The sequence below is a fragment of the Lonchura striata genome, chromosome 3, assembly GCF_046129695.1.
Source record: "Lonchura striata isolate bLonStr1 chromosome 3, bLonStr1.mat, whole genome shotgun sequence".
NCBI lineage: Eukaryota > Metazoa > Chordata > Aves > Passeriformes > Estrildidae > Lonchura > Lonchura striata.
This window is the reverse complement of record NC_134605.1, coordinates 68346487-68369282: the sequence shown is the minus strand read 5'-3', so window position 1 is coordinate 68369282 and position 22796 is coordinate 68346487. Positions and strand designations below refer to the sequence as shown.

Genomic DNA, 22796 nt, shown 5'->3' with positions numbered 1-22796 from the left:
GAGCAAATGCTGCCTGGAGATACCGCGAGAGAAATCCCAGCTCAACAGGAAGGGTGGAGAGGTGCTGACCACCTGAGCAGGGAAGAGTAAGCCATTAAATCAGCCTGCTTAAAAGCTGCAACGTGGGCTTATTCACCTACAAGCAACTAAGTGATATGCAGGATTTAGTGTTTAAAGAATTTCACAGCCTTCTTGTTGGCTTGCAGACTTTACATCCCTGTGAAACTCTATCACCTCCTCCCTTTCCCCTCCCAGCTCTGTTTCTCCTTATTTTTTCCCGTGCTTTCATGAAGAAAGAAGAGAAAAAATTAAAGAAAAGAAGAGATAGGAAACATGAAATCTGGGAGACCAGCGGGAGGGAAAGTGGTTTTCTTGTTGCTCATTCACAAACATTCAGCTGAGCAGGGAAAAAAAAAATCCCCACTGAAATCCAGGAATATTTCACGTATAAATTTACAACTGCTGACAAGACAACCCTACATATTTCATTTACACACTGATAAGGAAAAAGTTGAAATGATAAATCAGCTGCAAAAAGAAAAATTGCTACGAATATTTATTCTGAAAAAAAGTGAATAAACAAGGGGATGGTGTACATATGTACTGGTAGTTTAAAAAATGGTTTGGGATTTTATTACTAGGAATTATATGTATAGAGAACCATTGAACTATGAAAGTCTTAATTTTAGCTTGGTTTTTGCTTGCTTTATCTTTTTGCTGACAAAGGCAGCACACAGGGAAGAAGAATTTGATGCAAAGTGAACGACTGACAAAATGGGCTTTTTCTTTTTCTTGTCCCCTCCCACTGTCAAAGTGTCTAGACAATCCAAGTATAAAGACTGCTTGATTGCAGCCTCTTGTAAAATGTGACAGAGGGTGTTACATGCACACATCTTTTCAAGCCAAGTCCCTGAAAGTTGTCTGTTCTTGGCTCAAAGAAACAGCATCGTGGGGAGTTGGCTAAATGTGAGAGAATACATGTATGCATGTACATGCCTAAAGTGATTTCAGCTTACTCAGGGGTTTTACAGACAATAAATATCACCTCCATTCAGCACTGGCTTTTGTGTCAATGAATGGAATCCAAAAACTAATCTCCTTCAGTATCACAGAGCAGGATTTTAATATCCAAAAGTTTTATCTCCCTGCATGTCAGCATTTGGAGCTGTGGAAGGCTGGAATTATTCATCCAGCTCTGAGATCACCAAACAAAATCTGGAGTTGTTTTACACTAAACTCCCTAGAGATGAGAACACAATGTTACTCATCCAACATGCTGTGCATCTTAGAGTAAGGGAACAAGTTTTTAATATACTTCCACTAGGAAAGGCAGCATTTCTCAGATGTGTGAGTTACTGGTGGCACAGCATTATCATAATCTGACACTAGTAATGTTAAAAGGTATGTTAAAAGGTATGTTACTGACCTAATTAAAATTAACTTTTCTAGTGCAAGCAAGTTGAATTTGGTTATTTTGAAGTTGTGTTTTTATAGGCAATGTAAGATGTGTTTTTATGAAAACATATAACCCCTCATTTTCATGGGTTTTGAGACTTCCTTAGAGACAAATGAAAATAAACATATTATTTGCCTCCTTTCTTGTCCTTATTACATTTCTTGAACTCCAACATTAACATTGCAACCAATCCAACATGTGTCTAACCAGAAGAGTAGTTTCCACCCACATTGTGGAAACATTAGTTGACAAGGATATAAAATTCATTATATCATTATTAATCATTTATATAGTCATAGCACCTTAATCACTTTCAGGTAGGATATGGATTATGGCTAAGGAGATGAATTAACATTATTATTACTACTGTAAATAATCCCCCTTCAGTTTTTCTTTTTGTTCTTGATACAAAATGGAAGCTAAAACTGAAACACCAACAGAGCCAGACATCCACTCCATTAACAAAAACAAAAGCTGTCCTCGGCTAGCTGATCAAAACCTAGGAAAAGTCCAAGAGTGAGAGGAAAATTCCTTTTTTCATACTTCTATTTTAAAAGTAAAAGCTCCAACATATGATATCTGAAAAGCCAAAAGTACTGATTAACCTTTGCTTCTGCAGTAGTAAGCATATGGATGGGGGGAAGAATGGTGTAAATTCACTCCTTACAAGCATAAGAAGTTTTCTCATAAGCTTTTGCAACTCACATCTGAAAGTCTGATTTATGGTACATCTTCAGAACCTTCTTTTTTTAGAGTTGTAAGAGAAAATAGGTTTCAAGAGTGTTTGAGAGAGAGGTAAAATGCAGGGAAAAGCCTGTCTACCCTGCACCCTTTGATCCATGCTGTGGCCTCTGTCATCCAGCCCCTTGCACGTGAAAGGGAACTGGCACAGGAGAGGGCTCCAGCCTGCAGAAGAGATGGAGAGCAGGCTCAGACCCAGCAGGGTGCATCCTGGACTTCTCTGGAATGAAATCTGATGGCATATTTTTAAGATAACTTCTTTCAGTAAAAAACACAAAAGGGATAGGGTGGATGACTGGCAACTGCCTTTTCTGACCAAGTCTTACAACTCTTGTCTGGAAAGCATCAGCAGGGAAGCTGAGTTAAGAAATATTTATGTTAAAAGGAAATCAGAAGCAAAAAATCCTTGGCTTTTATTCAGTCTCTGTGGTGAACAGGCATGAATCAAACTAAGGGTTTCATCCAGCATGGCTGTGAAAAATTAAATCTCTAAGGGCCATCTTCATGGTGCTTTATGTTCTGCTGAAAGCACCACAGAACTATCAGTCTGTGATATCAAATAAACCAAATTTTATGAGCTACTGTAGGATTTAATATTCAAAATGCCACATTCTGAGGTACCGTGAAGGTTCAAGGAGGACGGAAAAGGCTTTCCAAGAATAAGAACTCCAAGAATTTTTAAAAGATACTTTAAAAATTACTGAAAATTACTGTGGAATGCCTCTTGCAGGATGTGTATGGGAATAATCAACACAGAAATTTACCCCAAAGTTGAAATGTCTTACTTTCCATGCCCTATTAGAAGCTCCTAAAGACAAAGCGATAGATTAGGTATTTGAAACACAACTCTGAGACACATTAAACTCCCCAATTTTCAGAGAAGTCTCACTCACCCACTTTGACCATTACAAGTCACTAGAAGGCATTCCAAGTTGGTCAACAAATAGGCACTTTAAACCAGTCTTATGTAGGTCAGTAATTCTCATGCTATCTGTTTTCTGACCTCTCTTTGACTCATATCTATGCTGATGGGAGCATTTTGGATTTCCAGAATTAATACTGTGTTAGTTTCAAGCCAACTCAAATGAAACAGATGGAATGAAACAGCAGCACTTATTGCATTAGTTTTTGGTTTTATTAATTAACTCTGGGACATTTTAGAGGACTGCCTACATTCCAGCTTAGCCAGTGATTTCCCAATTTTTAAGTCAGAGAGATACAACAAATACTTTAAAATTCAAAGTCCTGGATGTTATTCATGAGTTCCCAGGCTTGTGGGTTGGAGGTTACTGTATATACATATAATTTTTATACTAAGGTCCAATCTAGAAAGAATATAATTTTACTGCATTGTGATAGATCCAGTTCAGCCTTGAATAAAGCTGGAGATTTGTGCAGAATTCTTGCAAATCTACATGTGCACCACACTTGTCATGCTGCATTAAAAAATGTAAATCAGAGAAGACACAGTACTACCACTGGATGTCCTCTGACTGTTAAACATACGCAGAAAATCTCACATACACAAAGTCATGTTCCTGAACAAAAAGCCAGAAACACCAGGGCAAAACTTCAAGTATGTTTCAAAACATCACTCAAAAATTCCTGGGCTGCATAATTTGATTTTTAATGTTTCACTCCCAGATTCTGCTTTAGTGGTCTGAGCAGCAAAAATCCACCAGCAGTTCAATTGTTTATCTGTAGCAGTCAAAAGTTAGGCTGTTGCCCAGTGTCCATGGCCATCCATGGCTGGAAGAGCAGGAAGAGCAGTCTCAGTTGAGCTCCTGCTGCCATTCTGCCCTGGTTCAAAGCCAATGCCTTTTACAATGCTGGAGTGCTCTTACTATTGTTTTTTGTCAGCTTACAGTTGCTTTGGAAGTCCTCTACAATGGTGGCAGAGGGGGTTCAGGAAAGGGAGCAGCTCCAGCTGCTGCAAGAAGAGCAGACCCTGGAAGGGGCTTTGAAGTGCCATATTCTGCCCTGCTGTTCCTCCCCATTACTGAGTGACTGGGCACACAGCCCTGGAAACAACAGCTTCCTGACAATACAGACAAGGTCAAGTTATAACACATGCCTGCAAAGTGTGGCCCTGTGCTTGCCTTCCCTCTTTTCCTCTTTGAGATTGGCACTAGAAGACAGTTATAAAAAATTAAGGTTTGGGCTTCACCTTGCCCATTTAATTTCAGCCAGCCTTGGAGGTCAGTGTTGGGAAGAGAAGGTGCATGTTGAAGGACTTCACTGAGCTACCACCAGAGCCTTGGCTTCTGCCAGAGGCTGTGAGCACAGCTGTCCATGGGGCAGGGCGAGTGGCCACTCAGGGCCAGGAAGGAAGAGCCATGAATGTCTTGGTCCCCCTCTGGCAAGAGATTTACTACAACCCAGACAATCTGTTCATTATCCATATAGCTATATGATCTATTTATTACAAGTTAGAGAGGAAAAAGGAAGTCAGTGTTCCAGCTGGGCAGGGGGAACAATAACCACGTCCACGTGCTCTTTGAGGGTCAGTTGTGGTGGCGAGACTGGCTGGCAGCTGTCTGGTGGGGACGTCACCTGGCAAGGTCACAGGAAGCTGCATTACCACAATGCTGTTTGAGCAGCCATAATCAAAAGCTCCCCAGTGCAAGAAGAGAAGATGAACCCTCCAAACTGCCCATGAAAGACACATCTCCACCCTTTTGGTTTTGTGCAGTTTCTTTGCCAGCCAAGTCTGTGAATGTTGGGGCCTCATCTTTTTCAAAAAGCAGTGAATTCTTCTCCACTCCCTGTGATACATCCCTTTCAGCAAAACCAAACCAGAACAAAACACAAGAAGCAATTAAAGGCTCATGCTGCAATCTCTTAAAGTTACACTAACTGAGTTATGCCTCGTACTGTCTCAGGGCTTTTATTACTTTGAAAAAAAGATGCCCTAGAAAAATGCAGTAGTTCTGAGAAAATGCTCTTCTGTGTTTGTTTTTTCTTCTTTTCCCACCAACCTCCAAACTTCACTTGTAATCTGAAAGAAAAAGTCTTATGTGTAACTAACTTCAGAGGGAAGGCCTGCAGGTTTTACGCTCATGAACTGAACTGCAAGTTGGACTTAAAACTGCACATAGGATTCTTTTATGCTTAAAATGTATTAAAAGAATCTTTGAAATTAAGAACTAATGGCAGCAGCTACTGCTTACTCTAGAGTTAACCCCCACAAAGGACAGATCTATCCCTGGTTCTGAGAGAGCACCATGTAAATTCAATGGTGTGATTTCGAGCTACATTCCTCCTTCATCAGGCTGCTTGTGGTAGCTCTATTCATGAGCAGAGAGAAGTGGGTGGATGGTCTGCATAAGCATTCTGAGCTAATGCACCTAAATTTTGAAGTGCCTTTTAAGTGTGTAAATTAGAAAACCTATAGCAAGAGAACAACTGCTGCAAATGCCAGAATAATTTTGTCTTGGAAAGAGAAGAAGTAAAACAGAGTCTCCACTGATTTCCTCTTTCTTTTCTCCCATTAGGAGAACAGAAAGATGATTGCAGGTTGATTCACACTGTTCTGACTTTTTTCTTTCAATTCCTATTTTTAGCTTCTACCCAGGATTAATGGGTGTTCATCTAACCCACAGTATGGGAGCGGTGCAGAGCAGAGTGCCAAATGTGAATCAGGACAGACAGGGAAGGAAGGGAGGAAAGGGGAAGGACGCAGTAAATAAGTTCTGCAACTCTTTGCCACTATGTACCATGAAAGGGGCATAGAAAAATATTTTCTCTCAAAAAAAACCCTCACTGCTCCTCCCCATCCTCCTTCACACATGCAGGAATGAAACTAACCCCTTCTCTGCCTTATCTGATTTCTGTGCTGTGACCAAAGAACTTGGAGGATGTGATAGCAAGAAAAAGGGAGCAAGCTGAGTCTCAAATCAGGAGAGAGACTTACTTTGAAACCCTTCCAGGCACCATTCCCTCCTGAAGGGGCTCTCATTTCTTCTAGGTTGCTACTGCTAACATCTTAATAGAGTCATTTAAATCCCTTATTTGTCCAGTTACACTGGGGGGAAAATCCTCTTCTTCCTAAACACGAGCAAGTATTTGCCTGTGGCCAGCCCACAAAGAAAGCCTCAGATTTCTCACCATCATTGTAGCTGGCTTCACCTACAACAGCAAAGATGCTGATGGGCGGGGTCCCCAAACTGAGTGGCAGCCACATTGTGATAAAGGCAGTGAGTGTGAAAGTACTGACTACACCAGTAATGGGGACACGCAGAAACCCTGCCTATGCTCACACACACAGAGAAAATTCTCTAGTGAGACCTGTTCTCCCAAACCCAGCTGTTGCCACTGTGGTTTCAGTGTATGACAACAGCTTACTGCTAGACGACATCTCGGGTAAATTTACTGTGTCTGGATGGGGTTCAGTTTCTCCACAGCATCCCAAACCCTGCTGTGTGAGCAGAACAACGCTGGTAACTCACCAGTGTTTAAGTTATTGCTGAGCAATGCTCGCAAAGCATCAACACCTTCTTTGTTTCTCACTCTGCCACTGTCACAAGTAGGCAGGGGGAGGCTTGGGAAGGGACAGAGCTAGGAAAGTTGAACCCAACTGACCAAAGGTATATTCTACACCCTCAGTGTGTACAAAGTCCACTCTATTTCTGTGTATTTAAAAAAAAAAAAAGGCAAAACTGGGTGGTAATCTGGAGCAGATAGGGAGGGTTTCACTGAAAATGACCCCGTGATATGCCTTGTGAAATACACAACTCCTGACAATTCAGGAGATCTGGAGATCTTGTCTGGAGTTCCTCCCTGTTTCCTAGCACAGAGACAAAAAGCTGAAGGCCACTGAAATTAACAACTTTGCTGTTCCCACAGCATAGGGGACATGTCAGATTTGTGGATTGTGTTGTAAAGGGAAAAGGACCTCTTGATAGGGAACAAATTGACACTCTAAGCCAGGCTGGGAGAGTCAGGTCAAATAAGCAACCACAAGCACATTTAGCACAAACCGGATATCGAGGAGATCATCAACCAAAGCAAAGGCTATGAGAAGATGACCCTTTTCAGTTGCTTATATGCTAATTACAGGATTCTGAAAAAAATGGATAAACCCTCTGCCTATAAAGTAGCAATTCAAAATAGTACTCTTGAAAAATAATAGCTATATTTAGACTATTATATCAGTAACAGAAACAGCTGTAGCAAATTTAAAAAATCCAAATGGAAGAGGGTGGTGCCAGGCCATATGTGTCACAAATGACATCTGAGTGACTGACAACTAGGAAATAAATTATCTTGGAGAGTTATAGGGATAATGAGCTTCTTCAATATTTACAAACAAGAAGTACAAAATCCCCTCTGTGTTACTCTGGAGACCTTATGTGATTAGCATCAACACAAGCCTGTCCTTTCCAAAGGGCTACAAATGACAAGTAACCCCTAAATTCCAAAAAGGATTGGCCTTCCTAACCTTGTGAAATTAAGCTCTTGCCAATGAGTCATCTACAACATTAACCTGGCAGCACCAAAGGGGACAGGAGCAGCTCACAGCATGATCATCACAAGGTGAAGAGCTGAACTCCACCACACATGAACTAAACCCCAAGGTGGTCACACAAGCACCCACCCCATGTGCAGCAGGACCCACCTGCTTCCTGCCCCAGCCAGGGGCTGCACACACACAGCTCACCACTGGTTGGGTAACACAGCTACACCTGAACTGCCCGTGAGTCATACGTGGGTTAGCACAGGAGCCAGAGCATCCCTGCTTGAGACTTTGTCTCAGTAGAGAGGAAATGATCACAAACCAGAAGGTTACTGGTTGTTTAGACTGAAAAGGACCAACACTTCCTGTGCAAATAGTTAACAATGTCTGCAGTCAAATCCAGACCAGAATTTTATGCAATATGTGAGCGTATACTCTTTATAGATGCATAAATTAAAGTCCTAGTGCATGCTTTCTGAGAAGCAGTTTCACAAAACTGGAGTGAATGGGAGTCAAATCAGGCTGAAGGAGAACATACAGAAAATTGCTGACATCTGCAGTTTAAGACATTTCCTAAATGCCTCCAGTGTTACAACCATGGAAATGGGCTAGATAAAAATAACACACAACAAAAAAAAAACCCCAGCAGCTGGGTTTACCAAGGAAGTGAAAATACATATAAAATGTTATATAGAAAACTGGTACATGAAAGGGGGAACAGGAAGAGATAATAAGAAGCAAAAAAAGCTAAAATAAAGATTATATACAGGAAACAAGAAGATATTAAAAAAAAATAGAGGCACATAAAATCAGAAATGCATTTCAATTTTTCTAAGCAGATTATGAAGGATGAATCCTGAACAATAAAAACTGTAGAAACGTTCATAACAATGTGACAGCAGCAGAAGTTATTGAGTAAATGTTTCCGATTAGCACACAGGTAAAAGGCTGGATGATCTGTTTATGATGATGATAATGAAATAGCTTCCCACCACAGCAGCCCCTGGAGAGGGGATTTTAGGCAGCAGATAAACGATTCTGGGTGATACAGATTAGTTGCTAGAAATAAACTTGTCTCAGAAGGTTTACAGAAGTAGTCTTGGAGCTGCTACTGCATCTAAAGCAGTTCTTGGCCCTTGGGGAAGGACCAAGGACAGGAAGAAGGCTCATACTGGGCTACTATTTGAGAAGGGTAGAAAGTAATTACAGGCCAGTTGGATGAGTCTCCAGTATTTTGCAGAGGATAGATCAACCAACATCAGCCTCAATTAACAACTTTTTTCAGAGCTCTGTAATTAAAGTCAATTAACTTGGCTTTAAGGAAAATAGATCCTGTCAAACTAATTTGATGTAATTTCTTGCAAAAACTACAAGTTCACTTGATGAAGGCAGCATTGTTAACAGTATTACAAATCTAAGTAATTTGACTTGTTCTGTTGAATGCTTTAAAGCCTACATGGAGTGTTTCCATCTGTACATGGAAATCAGGACTCCACGGTGGAGAGCACTGTATAAGACAGGCTAAAACCTTGACCCTATTTTATACTGAAGTCACTTTTGAGTCCACAGTCATACTAGAAGTATTAAGAAGCTGACAAATTAAGGAAACCAAAGTGTAACTGTAAATCGGAAACTATTACCAAACAAATGGGTTCCTGTTGGATTCCACAGGCATTGGTGATTATCCCTTTACTATTTAATAGCCTTACCAGTGACCTGAATTAAAGTTAAGTCATTGCAGTTAGACATGAGACTGGGAATGGCAGAAAACAAACCACAAAAGAACAGGCCTGACACGGAGCAACTGGGGTCTGTAGAAAGATGGGAGAAGCCAGTTTAGGTTTAATATTAAATTAGGTTAATATGGCCAAGTAAAAAATCACCTTATGAGAATAAAGAATCCAGGCCATACTTACAGGATGAGAGGGAGAGAGAGGACTCTATCCTCCGAAGCACAGACTGAATATGAGACCTGGGGTCCTGGGAAGCAATCAGCTCGACATGAATTCCCCACGCAAGGCTGTGGCCAAAAGGGCTAATGTGAGCCTCAGCTGTACAAACAAATGAAAATCAAAAGATGAGTAGGTAGGTTACAGTGACACTGTATTTGGTTCTCGTTCCTCTGCTCCGTGAATAATGTATCAGGTTCTGCTGCTCCATTTTACAAAAAAACTGTTGGAAAAACTGGAAGAGTGTTCAGGGAAGAGAAATTAAATAACTGAAACCACTGGGCTAGAAAAAGTTTTGTTATAACAAAAATCTTAGAGGGAATTTTGTTATTTTGTTCATGGTATAGCAGTATTCTTACACTGAATAAATTTTATAACAGCAGACTCTGACCTAGCAAAGATAGAAATTGCATCAGGTCTGAAAATTATTCCAATCCAGGCTGTGAACAGGCAAGTTTGTTCTGCATGCTCAGCACTAATGGGTTATAGGCATTTAATCAGTAATTAACTCTTTGCACCACATTTTATGAGGTACTGCCCACCTCTGCAAAGCTGTGAAAGTAACCACGCTTGATTCAAAAAGGATGCGTGCCCACAGGGCTTGGGTTAATTGCTACAAAGCAGGAGCTCCTGCAGGTGAGCCAAGTGGTCACTGCATCACACTGTGCTTTGTGTTGCCACCAAGAAACACTCCTTCTCCTTGCAGGGTATTAATCCTGGCAGCCTTCCTGCTCACAGCTTACAAAACATCTCCAGGGAAACCCCAGGCTTTTGGGGATGAGGTGCCATTTAAGTATGGTTGACACCCAACTGTCCATCTTCTCCAGCATCTGCAGGCAGCCTCTCTCAATTCCCAGCACCTGGCTGCACACAAAACCTCACAGTACAAAGCTCCACATGCTGAGATGCCAAGGAAACCACTTTTAGGGAAACGATGGGTGTTGTTACGACTCTGCCACTGTGAAAGCAGCAGTGACTCCTTGTTTCAGCAATTCACTTCATCTGCTGTGTGCCACTGGGACCTTGGCCCAGGGATCTGGCTGGGATCTCATCGCAGCAGCACCGGGCCACAGAAGGTGACCTCAGAGAATTATGCTGCGGAAAAGAGTCCTCCATACCTCACTGGTATTTCCTCTCCCAAATTCACCCTAGCTACCTTCTTCATGGAAACAAGTTAGATCCTTATGCAGAATGAATGGATATGAGCACTACTCCTGCAGGAACCTCCCAAGTCACTCAGAGTGTCTTTGTGTCTTCTCCTTCCCTTTCTGCATGCCGAGGGAACTGGGTGCTGCCAAGAAAGCTTTTGGCTATCTGTCTCAAGGCTGGGGTTGGGCATTTGGGTTCCTGGGGACCATGTGTTTAGCTGTGGGGCCCTGGTTACCAAATTTGCTTCATCTCACAGCCTGCCAATATTTAAATTTGGTGTTTTTTAAGGAGGCAGCACAAGCTTTTGTGCATGCTGTCTGTCTTAACCTGGGCCTTTGGCCAGAAAGTATTAATCCTATCAATGTTCAGGAGTGGGAAGGCTGGAAGTGTTTGATTTGTGCCAGTTGCTGGCATCATCTCATTTTAAGCTTCTGGAATGAACCCATTTATGACTGAATGCTGCAGTGTAAATGCTGCAAATAAAACAGATAAAATAGTCTCAATTACTTGAACTCAGGACTACTTCACATATGCCACTCCAGAGATTTAGAAGGCGTTATTTCATACAAACATCTAATTAAATTTAATTATGGTTCTAGTTATTTTTATGCTCAACAGGTGGAAAAAACATGTTTTTCAAACTTTTGGTTAACTCAGTAAGTGATGCCTGCTAAAACACAGCATGCACTGCATAGTACAATCTTGGTCATATGTCACAAACATAAAAGAAAGATCCTGTCTTCAGTAAACACATAGTACAAAGCTTCTGCAGAGTGAATCACAGCCAGAAAGTTTGTAAAAATTTTAGGGAGGAAAAAGGCCCGTCCAAGGGTGGTGTGTATGTACATGTATGTGTACATGCATTCACACACACCCCACTGCTTCAGCTCTGCTATATCCAGCATTCCTATCAACAGTTCCTGTCAACAGTCAACTCAAAACTGTGATTGGCAACTGTTAGTCACTAACAGAGCAGAAGTTTAGGGAAAGCTGATCAAGGACAAGGTTTTAGAGCCACTAATAAAAGATGAATCTGAAAAAGTACAGTTTGAATTTTGCATTTTTGCATCTTTATACTTTCTGTCCTCCTGGATACATTTTCCCCCCTCTCCCTCTGGCAGAACCCCAGCTACATCCTACAGTATGAGGATGTTCTGTTAAGCACACATGTAACTGTGTTTTTAAACCTTGTAAAGGCTTCTGTCAAAAGATGTACCAAGGATCACATAGGCCAGACTCCAGAAATAGAATTTTACAGATGAAGTAACTGTGAGAATCTTCCTAACTATAAATGATAAAAACTACATAGAGGCAAAGAGCTTTAATGCATGGATTTAAAAATATCTTTTTTAAAAATATTGCAAAGTAAATCAGATGCAAGGCTTTTCCTTTTATTCTAGACACACAGACACATAATTAAATAGGAGAATGTGAAACTAACCATCCCATCTGCCTTTGTAATTCATCCAGACTAGACACAGAAACGCTATGGAATTTAATGCAATGAACCCCAGAAGTGTCACTTTCACAAATCTCAAGAGGCATCATTGACCTGAGGCTGGCTGCAGTTTCTGCCCCAATTCCAGTTTAATGTATTCCAGTCTGACCCTCAAGCGACAGTGCTGCTGGAGAACACGGTAAGAAACAAATGCAGGCAATTGCTTTGACATAATTCTTTTGGACGCAGGCAGATCGAATGTGCTGATGTCAACAGAGACCAGAAAAGAGTTTTATCCAATCTCCTTTCCTCACTGAGGAAAACAATGAGAGGAAACAAAGCACAACCCAAACCCCAACCAAACAACATGCTCACCTCCCAGCAGCAATACTGATACGTCTGAGAAAGGGAGAACTGAGACAAACGTTCCCAAAGTAGCATTTGTATGTATACACAGCATTTAATTTATAGCTTAAATTTGCACGACTTGTGTATATAACAGGTTCTTTGCACATAACACGCATGAAACATCTGTCCTATGGAAAGTACTAATTTAAAACCCAGGAACAGCCTAATTCAGTCCTTTATGGCCACAGTACATTCAAAAGAGTTCCTAACACTTCTCTCTACTTAATGTAAAGCACTCTTCCCTTTCTCACATGCTTCTAAAATTTAGGGGGCTGCATGGACCTGCTCTCAATACAATTGTCAGGACCATTCCTTCCTGCCTTGCCACTCACTTAAATATCCAAGCTCTAGCATGCTCTGGGCCTACATAGTTTGAAGTCAGAGAACATTGAGACAACACACATTTTTCTGCACAGGGACAACAAGAAGAGAAGCTGGGAATATTTTTTCCATAAGAAAGATAAATTATGGTAGGATTATACAATGTCTATCCTGAGGATAAAAGACTGAGTTGAAACTTTCCTTTTCCACTTGGTGGTGTTGCTCCTGAAATGACTTCTGTAAAAAGAGGAACACCCACACATCAATGATACAGTTTTTCAGAACTCACCAGGGAAAATACCAGAGTTGAACGTGGCTAGTCCCCCAACTTTATACAATAAAAACCAAATGAAAAAGCAGATCTCAAGCTCATTTCCTCCGCTCCCTTTTACTGCCTCTCCTAAGAAAGGCTTACAGCTCTGTTATTTACTGTTTTTCTTTCCTCCCAGTCCTCCAGTTCCTCCCCCATCAGTCCATACAGAAAGATTGTCTGCAATGGTTTAACACAAAAAACAGGTGAGATACTTAAGGCTTCCCCTTTCTGTGTTCCTGTAGTGTTTCCAGGAAGATAAAGTCCTGTGAGGATTCTCACTTTGCTCTTCTGCAGCTACTTGTGTAGGTCACTCTACCACAATAAAAGCCTGCATCTGTCATCTGACCATGACTGAGAGACAGATAAAGATTACCATTTTTAATGTCTGTAGGAAGTGTGGTCTGAGACAAGAGTGATCTTGTGTAACAGCCACTGAAGTTACTTGATGTGGAACATTAAATCACCCCTACACCAAGTAGAAACAGACTTTTGCCCTTTGTCTACCACCCTTTATGTGACCTGCCCCCAGAATGTGGCCACAAGTTGTGGCCCACAGTTTGGCTGAGCATTAGAAGCCGCAGAATCTTTCACTCTATGCTGGGACCTGCGCAAGCATCACAAGGCTCAGGCAATAAGGAATTATATACAATTTAGTAATAAAATCATAGAGTGGCTTGGGTTGGAAGAGACCTTAAAGATCATCTTGTTCCAGCCTTTTGCCATGGGCAGAGACAACTTTCACTAGACCAGGTTACTCAGAATCCCACCCATCCTTGCCTTGAACACTTCCAAGGATGGGGCATCCACAACTTCTCCAGGCAACCTGTTTCAGTACCTCACCACCCTCACATATCTCATCTAAGCCTACCTGGTTCAAGATCTTTGTTAATGGCATAGGAGTGAGATCGAGTTCACCCTCAGCAGGCTTGTGGATGACACTGAGCTAAGTGGTGCCATTGACACACTGGAGGGAAGGGATGTCATCCAGAGGGACCTCGGCAGGCTTGACAGGTGGGACTGTGCAAACCTTGTGAAATTCAGCTAGGCCAAGTGCAAGGTCCTGCACATGGGTCAGGGCAATCACCAGCATCTGTACAGACTGGGGGACGAAGGAACTGAAAGAAGCCCTGTGGAGAAGTACTTGGGGGTACAGGTGGATGAAAAATTGGATATGAGCTGGCAACATGGGACTCCAGTCCAGAAAGCCAGCTGAATCCTAGGCTGCATCAAAAGGCAGTGTGGCCAGTAGGTAAAGGGAAGTGATTCTGTCCTTTTACTCTGCTCTTATGGGATCCCACCAGGAGTTCTACATCCAGCTCTGGGATCCCCAGTACCATACCTTAGACATGTTGGAACAGGTCCAAAGGAGGGTCATGAAGATGATTAGAAGGATGGAATACCTTTCCTTTGTAGACAGGCTAAGATAGTTGGGGTTGTTCAGCATGGAGAAGAGTCCAGGAAGCCTTTAGAACAGTCTTAAAGGAAGCTTACAAGAAACATGAAGATAAACTCTTTATCAGGACCTGTTGTGATTTTTTTTTTTTTTTAATTCAGATTTCAACTGAAAAAGGTTAGTTTTAAACTGGATATAGGAAGAAATGTTTTACAATAAGGGTGGTGAGACACTGGAACAGGCTGCCTAGAGAAGTTGCTGGGTGTCTTGTTGCTGGAAATGTTTGATGTCAGGTTGGATGGCACTTTGAGTAACATGGTCTAGGGGCAGGTATCCCTGTCCAGGGCAAGAGTGTTGGAGTAGATGAACTTTAAAAGTTCTTCCAATGCAAACAATTCTGACTGGTGATTCTGTTACTGAATTGGATTCTCACCTCTATGATTCCTATCACAAAACACAGCTGGTGCAGTTCATGCAACTGGAACTTAATCATGCTGTAAGAGAACATGTGGAATATGGGTACAAACCCACATCACTGTAGACAGAGATAAGGGAAGCACGTGCACTCCAGGATAAAGGCACATGAAGAATAGGGGATTAAGATACACACATGGTTCTGTCTAAAAGCATAGATGATACAAAACAAAAAAGCAAGAACCAAATGCACTCATACCTTTACACTGCCATGTGTATGAAGAGTCAGTCTATTATTTCTCCCATATTGTAAAACCATGCTTGTTAGGACAAATCACAGCAATGGTTATGTAGTTCACGCTCACTGTCTTTTCAGAGCATGAAGATCCAATCATCTGCAGTCATCCAATACTTCCCTCTAAACATGCTCCTCTGACTTCAGTTTTCAGCAACAGCAGATTATTTGTTGTTTGTCTACTGCAGGCTGTTACAATATTTTTACAACAGGAAATGAGTGCTCCATACGTAAGAAGACTACACACTTACAAGAAATAATTCAGGAAAGTGATCTAATTTCTCTCCTGTTTCCTTCCTTCTGCAGTGTGCTGCATTGAGATGTTTGTTTCAATACACAGATACCAGTTCAAGGCCAAGATTTTATTTACCCTGATCATACAAAACAAGCCAGCACTTAAACTGCAACTCAAACATCTCAAGCTGTTGTACTCCATTCACATTCTTCTAAGTGATTTAGGTAAGTGGGCTTAAAATTTCTCCTTTCAAGGTTATTGAGCTTGTCTTATCCACGGCCGGATATTTGTATGTCAGTGCTATAGATTTAAAACTCCTGTGAATAAAGAACTCTTTCCAAAGTTGCAAACAGCAGAAAGAATAGGAAATGTCAATTTGAAGTGAACATCAGTATTGCAGATTGTAAGAAAATGTCCATTGTGCTGCATTTAGGGAAAAGAACACAACATCTTCACTAAGCACTGCACCTACCCATGGATGTTACTCAGCTACCACTGCTGAAAAAAGACATCTGAGTAACTGCTACACTTCACTTCTCTGCTTTTGGAAAACCAGTTTTTAGGAGGAAGTCTGAGGTAGTAATTTAAGAGGAAACTTTAAAGCACTCTCCTGTTTATTACTGGGACTGACAATACATGTATACAATAAATTATAAATTGCCACATGCTACTGCCTCCAGTCTGCAAGCTAAAAGCTGGCAAGAGACTCTATACTGCTACGGGGCCAAATCTGCATCAGGCAAGTTGTTGAATTTGGGAAGTTATGAACACCAGCAAATTCACAAGCTGGCCGGTCAGTGCTGACTGCTCAATGCCAAAGTTCTTGGAAAGGGATAAACAGATGGGTCAGGAAAGGATAGAACTCTGAATGTATTGCATAGCTGTAGAAATAACATCTGAGTTCATTTTTTCTCTGTCTCTCGTGCTGAAAACCATCAGACCATTAAAACTCTCCACTGTATCCTGCATTTTTTTGTGAGCTAACAGGACAAACTCTTTCATAATCACATGTTGGAGAGGTATTTAAATCACATGTTGGAGAGGTATTTTCACACAAATGAAATCAAGGGATACTTGCAAAAGTTATGTTTGTTTTGTATATGATATCAGTAGTGTATTCTTCTGGTGAGGCAATACTGTCTCTGAAATGCAGGAGATTTCCTTACAGCTGGGCTGGAGCCTCTGCTTTTTGTTTGCATTTGGGCACTTTACCATCTTCCCTGAAGATGAAGCATGAAAAATGAGGCTCCATGTTTCCTTTTGTGTATATATATATATATATATATATATGTATATATATATATTCAGATGCCAGGAGCATAAATACAAGCAAAAGAAAAGAGTCCCAACCTTGTCAGCTTCCCAGAATTATATTTTGTATGCTGGTGCTTTTGTCTTCTTGCAAGTTCAGCACTGCTTTGACGGCAGCACCCTGGATTCCCCCTGCCCCCAACAAGTGATACATATTAGTACATCTGTTTTCTCTGTAAAGTCTTTCTGCATTCTTTGCAGGGCACAGGAAGGATGTGGGCTCCTTTTCACATTCAAATGAGGCAAATTAGCCTTTGCCTGGTTCCGTCAGTATAATGCTTATTTTACATTTAAGCGTGAGAAAAAGGGAGGAAATAAACCCCAATACCTTAGTTGGGTAACATGTTCCATTTTGGTGCAAGCCTCACTGAGCCTTGTTTTGGGAACTGCTTTCCACAGGACATGATTTCAGGATGATAGTTTAATTAGTTCAATAGTGTAATTATGTAAAATGACCAAATAATCTGCACAAAGAAATAGCTGCCACAGACACATTAAACACGAGATAAAGCTGAAAATGCTAACCTGAATCAGCAGGGTTCAGGCAATCCAGGGCTGACCAGCTTGAAAGCAGCACTGCAGGAGAAAATCTGAGTGTTCTAGTGGAAACTAAGTTGAACATAATCCAGCAATGCTCCCTTATGGCATGGCAAAGGTGGCCATCAGCTTCCTGGCTTGCATCAGAAAAAGCACTTCCAGCACGTTGAGAAATATGATCCTTCCCCTGTATTCAGCGCTGGTAAGACATGACTGGAGTGCTGGATTCAATTTCGGGATCCCTGGAAATTTGGGGCTCCCTTGTATAGAAGAGATTTGAACTTATTTGAGCATATCCAGTAAAAGGGCCACAAAGATGGTTATGATTTCAGACCCTCCATCCTATAAGGAAAGGCTGAGAGAGCTGGGACTCTTCAGCCTGGAGGAGGCTCTTACTAATGTGTATAAATACCTCATGGAAGGCAGTAAATGAGACAAGGCAAGACCTTGCAGTGGTTTCCAGTAACTGGTGATGGACACAAATTAAAGTACAGGAAATGCTATTTAAACATGAAAAAAACCCTCTTGTACTGTGAGGGTACTGAGCACTGGCACATCTTGCCCAGTCTCCGCAGTCTCCACAGCTGGAGATATCCAAACCCCACCTGGATATGACTTTGAGACACCAAATTTAAGTTTGCTCTGGTTTAAGCAGAGGGCCGGAGTAGATGATTTCCAGATGCCCTTTCTAACTGCAGCAGTTTGTGATTCTGGCAGGTCATGTGAAGACCTGCTGCACTTACAAAAATCCCCCTCTCATTCCTTTTACAAGACAGAGACAAATGCAACAATTCAGTAAGGCAACAAAAGCGTAGTAGACATTTTGCAGGGAAAAGGTGTGGTTCGGAATCCCTCTTTTTTATGTTCTGTGCTCCAATCCAAGTGGTAAAGCTAAGGGATGGGATGCAAGGAAAAACCAAGCAAGTGCTTGGTTAACTGTGCTTTACCCCACACAGTTAGCACTAAGTGGAAATTCAGTGCATCCTCTTCACACTACAGCAACTTCTTGCACAGTTAATGCACCCTATGCACACCCCACATACAGAGAACAGAGAATGAAGGAGTCAGGTGCTGTAAATTTACATTCGGCTTTACTGCCAGAAATCTCCTCAGGCAAGAAGCCCTTAGATCTGTTGACAGTCGTGTGCCAGGTTTGACAGGTTTTACTGAGAGACCTGGAAGAAGCTTTCACACACCTGCTAACGCATGAAGTGCTTTATCCATCTCGGTTGCCATCCTCACCCACACTTCTGGAATATACCAATCTCACAGCAAGCAATGGGCTGTGTCCTTGGTCCAGAGGCTTGCAAGAGCCATGTCCCAAGTCCCTGCTTTGCTCACAGCCTATCCCTTGAAATAAGTTACTTGCTGTTGTTCTTGGTTTTCCCCCTGATCTGACCTGAGTCACGTACAATGCACTTTCCCTTCAGCCGGTGTGAGCAGAGCCCTGCCATGGTCTTCCACCCTCTCTGTGAGAGCCCTGAAGCTTCCTCTTACATGGAGCAGCAAGTTCCTACACCCTCAGAGCTGACACTTTTTTCAGATACCTGGCTGCACAAAGAACACAACCAGCTACTGCTCTCACACACCTCTCTGCTCCAAAGCCAAAGCCATCCAAACAGATAAATCTCGCAGCACCACTGTGTGTGTCAGCCTGAACTCCCCTTCACCTTCCATCTCCCTCCTTAAAACAGCAACACAAAGCTCCAACTCAGAGACCTAGAGTAAAAGATAATCCAGTCTAGACTTAGATCCAGACTTCCCCCAAAGCCTGAGCAGTGTCAGGCTCTAGCTACCCTCAAGCAGTAGAAGCAAAAGAGCTGCTCAATTGGACAATGATGCCTTTAACACTGCTTTATTTAGAAGTATTGTGGCAAAGAGGTAAGTGGAGAGCCCTGAATAATTCAGAGATCTCAAAAACAGTGCAAATGAAAATATACTTTAGGCATCCTAGGAACAGTCAGTTTCTGTCTACTGAAGCATCCATAGTACTTTTAATCCATAATTTCTATTTTAGCCTGTTAAAATAATGTGATTTATTATTCCTGTCACATGCTTTTTCTGAAGATGCTGGGAGGGTGTGGGAGAGGTAAGAGAGAAAATTAGTTATCAGTCACCACTTGCCAAGAGTAGATTAAGCATTCAATAGTTATACATTTATGTATAAATTACTTGAGGGAGTTTCATTTATTCCTTTTTTCCTAGTTTATATTTTTTCTTCGTGTCCTGCAGCCCTTGTTCCCACTGCTCTCAGTCACCACTTGCTTGCAGAGGACAAATTGGACAGTAGCAAACAATTCTGGATTTCCCCCTTTCATCATGAGAATTCATTTGGACTCTCTTTCCCAGACCTCAGAACATGCCTGATTCCTGGGAGCAGAACAGAGAACAAGAATGAGTTAATCTTTAGCAGCGTGATAAAAATCACTCTCACACAGACAGCTGGAGAGGGATCTCAACAGAGCAGTTGTGCCAAGCACCTGATAGCAAAACCTGAAACTGTTGCCAACCCACACCTTCCTGCTCACAGACGCAGCTCACTTAGTCTCTCCCCTGCACTCCCACTTTTCTACTAAAATCTAAATCGCCACTGGGTGAATCCTCTCACCAAAACGAGAGGCTACTCTTTCTGTAACAAACACAACCATGGCTGCATTACAGGTGGGGTCACCTCATCTCTCTATTTTTTTAATAATTGAAAAAATAGTTGTGAAAAGCACATTAAACAATCAGATTGGAGAGATGGCATAGGAGGACAGGACACAGGGACAGTTCATGGCTTTGCTGCAATCTAAGAAGCCACCAAGGAGCAGGCAGGTGAGCTGAGCAGCTGGGAAGGCAGGGGAAGAGGGGGCAGCAGGAGATGTGGGAAGGGCTACCAGCAGCTTGCTCTCCCAAAGCCAGAGTGCCAGCTGGCAGCTACATGTTGCTGGTTGCGTGTGGGCTGTGAGTATAACAGAGATGAGCCTTTAGGGGAGGAGCTGTCTGATAAATCATTAATGAATGAAAATATGAAGTAATCAGTCTGCCTGGGAGGCAGAATCATCTAATGATGAGGATGATGGACTAGGAAGCAGGAGATGAGGTTCCTATCTCACCCACAAGACCGCTGGCACATGAGCTCCTTTTGCTGTGAGTAAGAAGATACAGCCACTTCCTTACACTGAAGGGCTTCTCTCTTAAAATTAACACAGAAACCCCATGATCTAGGTGATAATAACATTTACAGCATCCTTTGTGGAAACTGCACCCCCAGCTTCTCTTTTGTTGCAGGCAGTGCACAAAGAACCAGTATTCCTTCTCAGAGATGTCTTCACTAAACGAGATTTTTTTCAAAGCAATAACAAATCCTAGTACGACCTTTCAGCAGGACCAGTGGCATTTAATTTTAAATCGATTAACTACACACACAGTACTAATTACCCATGGGTGGGGATTTTTTCTTTTTAGCAATCAGACTACTGGCTGGAAATGTAATAGTATGTCTCTGTGTGAACAGGGACACTCTGCTTTATCTATGCTGTCTGAAATGAAGAGGAAAGCACTTGAGAAATGATGTTTAAAGGGGCATTTGTGTTTATGGGGATAGCTGCAGGGGCAACCAGACACATGCAGTCAGAAAGTGATGAGGTTGATAGGGGAAGGGGCAGGAGGTTAGCAGAGTCTCTTTTGCACACAGACCTAGCAGAATGTGTCTGTCATGCTGCAAAAAGTCAATACAGCCCTTGCATGAAAAAGAAATTGTCAGGTTTGTACAGTTCTCAGGTTTATTTGGAAAGATGCTCCTAAAGGTGATTCTTGATTTTTATGAAATCTTTAACTGCTCTCTTTCCTCTGTCTTAAGATCCCTAAACATTCAAGGGTATTGTATTAAAATAGTGTTATTCTAAAATAAAGACCAAAGACACACATGGTACAACATGAAACCATCTAATGTTGGCACATTTGAGGGATAAGAGGTGCAAGGGCTTTATTGGCCAATGTACTTAAAACATGATTTTCCAGTGTGAATGATGCATAGACTGCAGCAGAAGCCATAAATAGAAGGCACATATGGCCATGACAGAGACTATGTTTATAGAAACTCAAACAAGCACCTGAGGAGATCTGTGGTTTTTAACTACATACCTATTTGTGGCACTGAAGTCCAGTTTAATTATTCTGCCAAACATTGCTGAGCCACAACAAGTTTATTACAGTTTATGGAAGAACCTGCTCAGGCAATTTTACAAGGAAATCGCCTGTGCCTAATCTAATTGCTAAGAAGTAGCTAAAATTACATTAGTCCTGGGAAGAATAAGAAAGAAACAGGAAGCTCCAAAAGGTTCAAGAAGCATCACAAGGCTGTTCCTGTAAATCACAGCATTGAACATTTGAGGATGAAATCCCTGGAGAGACTCCCAGGCACAGTCAGACGCTGTTTTTCACCCAGAACAAACATAACACAGGTGAGATTACTACAGCACATAAAAGTATGATTCCTCACATACTTAATTATTCTTTTGGTTACTGAATACATTTACATAATAAGAGGGGTTTGGAAATTACCCACTGATGAGATAATACAGATTTAAATGATCTGCAGTGTCAGTTTCTTCTACTTGCAAGCTTTAGCAGTCCTTGCAAAATATTTAACTGGGCTCCATTGAAGAAACCTATTTCTCAAGATTTTGTTTAATCATAAGATAAGCAACACCTATAAAATTTAACAAATGGGTTAGGATGACTTAGATGTTTCCAGACTCTTGAAGAATACTAGCATGCAATATCAGAAGGAATTATTTCTGTAAATTAAAGTTTAATTGGAGGTTGCTGGACATGTCAAGCAAGCTACAGTCAAGCTTGTTAACACATTAAATGTGTCATTACCTGCCACATAATCACAGAAATACCTCTGGAGAGTTGCTTACTAGTTTATGTCTTGCCACACTAACCGAGAACAGATTTCTGACAGCACCAACAGCTACTTTGACACTTCGCATGAGCCACCATGATTTCAGCTGGCATACAGCCTGTTGTTTTGCTCCTGTGTTCTGGGTTAAAGAGAAAAGTAAAAAAAAAAAGATTTTTAAAAAATCAGCTCCCTTCACACTCCCCTACTCCACTGACACAGAGGAGCCTACAGCAGACAACCTTGACTCAAACTGGTTAAATACAAGAAAGGGCAAGTTGTGAGAAGACAAAGCAAACTCCAAGGGCATTTCTCTCAGACTTTCACAGTTTTCTGGTACTTCAATCATCCCTGACTTGCAGAGCATATTAAATTTGCTGCTCTCACTGTCCAATGTCATTAGAGAACTGTCCATCAAAAACCAGATTTCTAGGAGAGCTGGTTAAAAACCTGAAGAAAATATACAACTAATTGCCAGCTGTGCCTAGGG

General features: G+C 41.6%; 1 protein-coding gene across 5 annotated transcripts in view; it reads right to left on the bottom strand.

The window, feature by feature from the left end:
- FYN (FYN proto-oncogene, Src family tyrosine kinase) overlaps nucleotides 1-22796 on the bottom strand; it is a 136986-nt gene that overhangs the window by 43810 nt on the left and 70380 nt on the right. For 4 of the 5 annotated variants that reach the window (XM_077782269.1, XM_021555488.3, XM_021555485.3 and 1 more), the window contains exon 3: nucleotides 9569-9703. The exons of the other annotated variant lie outside the window; for it this stretch is intronic. The gene's annotated coding sequence lies outside the window, so the exon portion shown is untranslated. The remainder of the gene's footprint in view (nucleotides 1-9568; nucleotides 9704-22796) is intronic. 5 annotated transcript variants of the gene reach the window in all.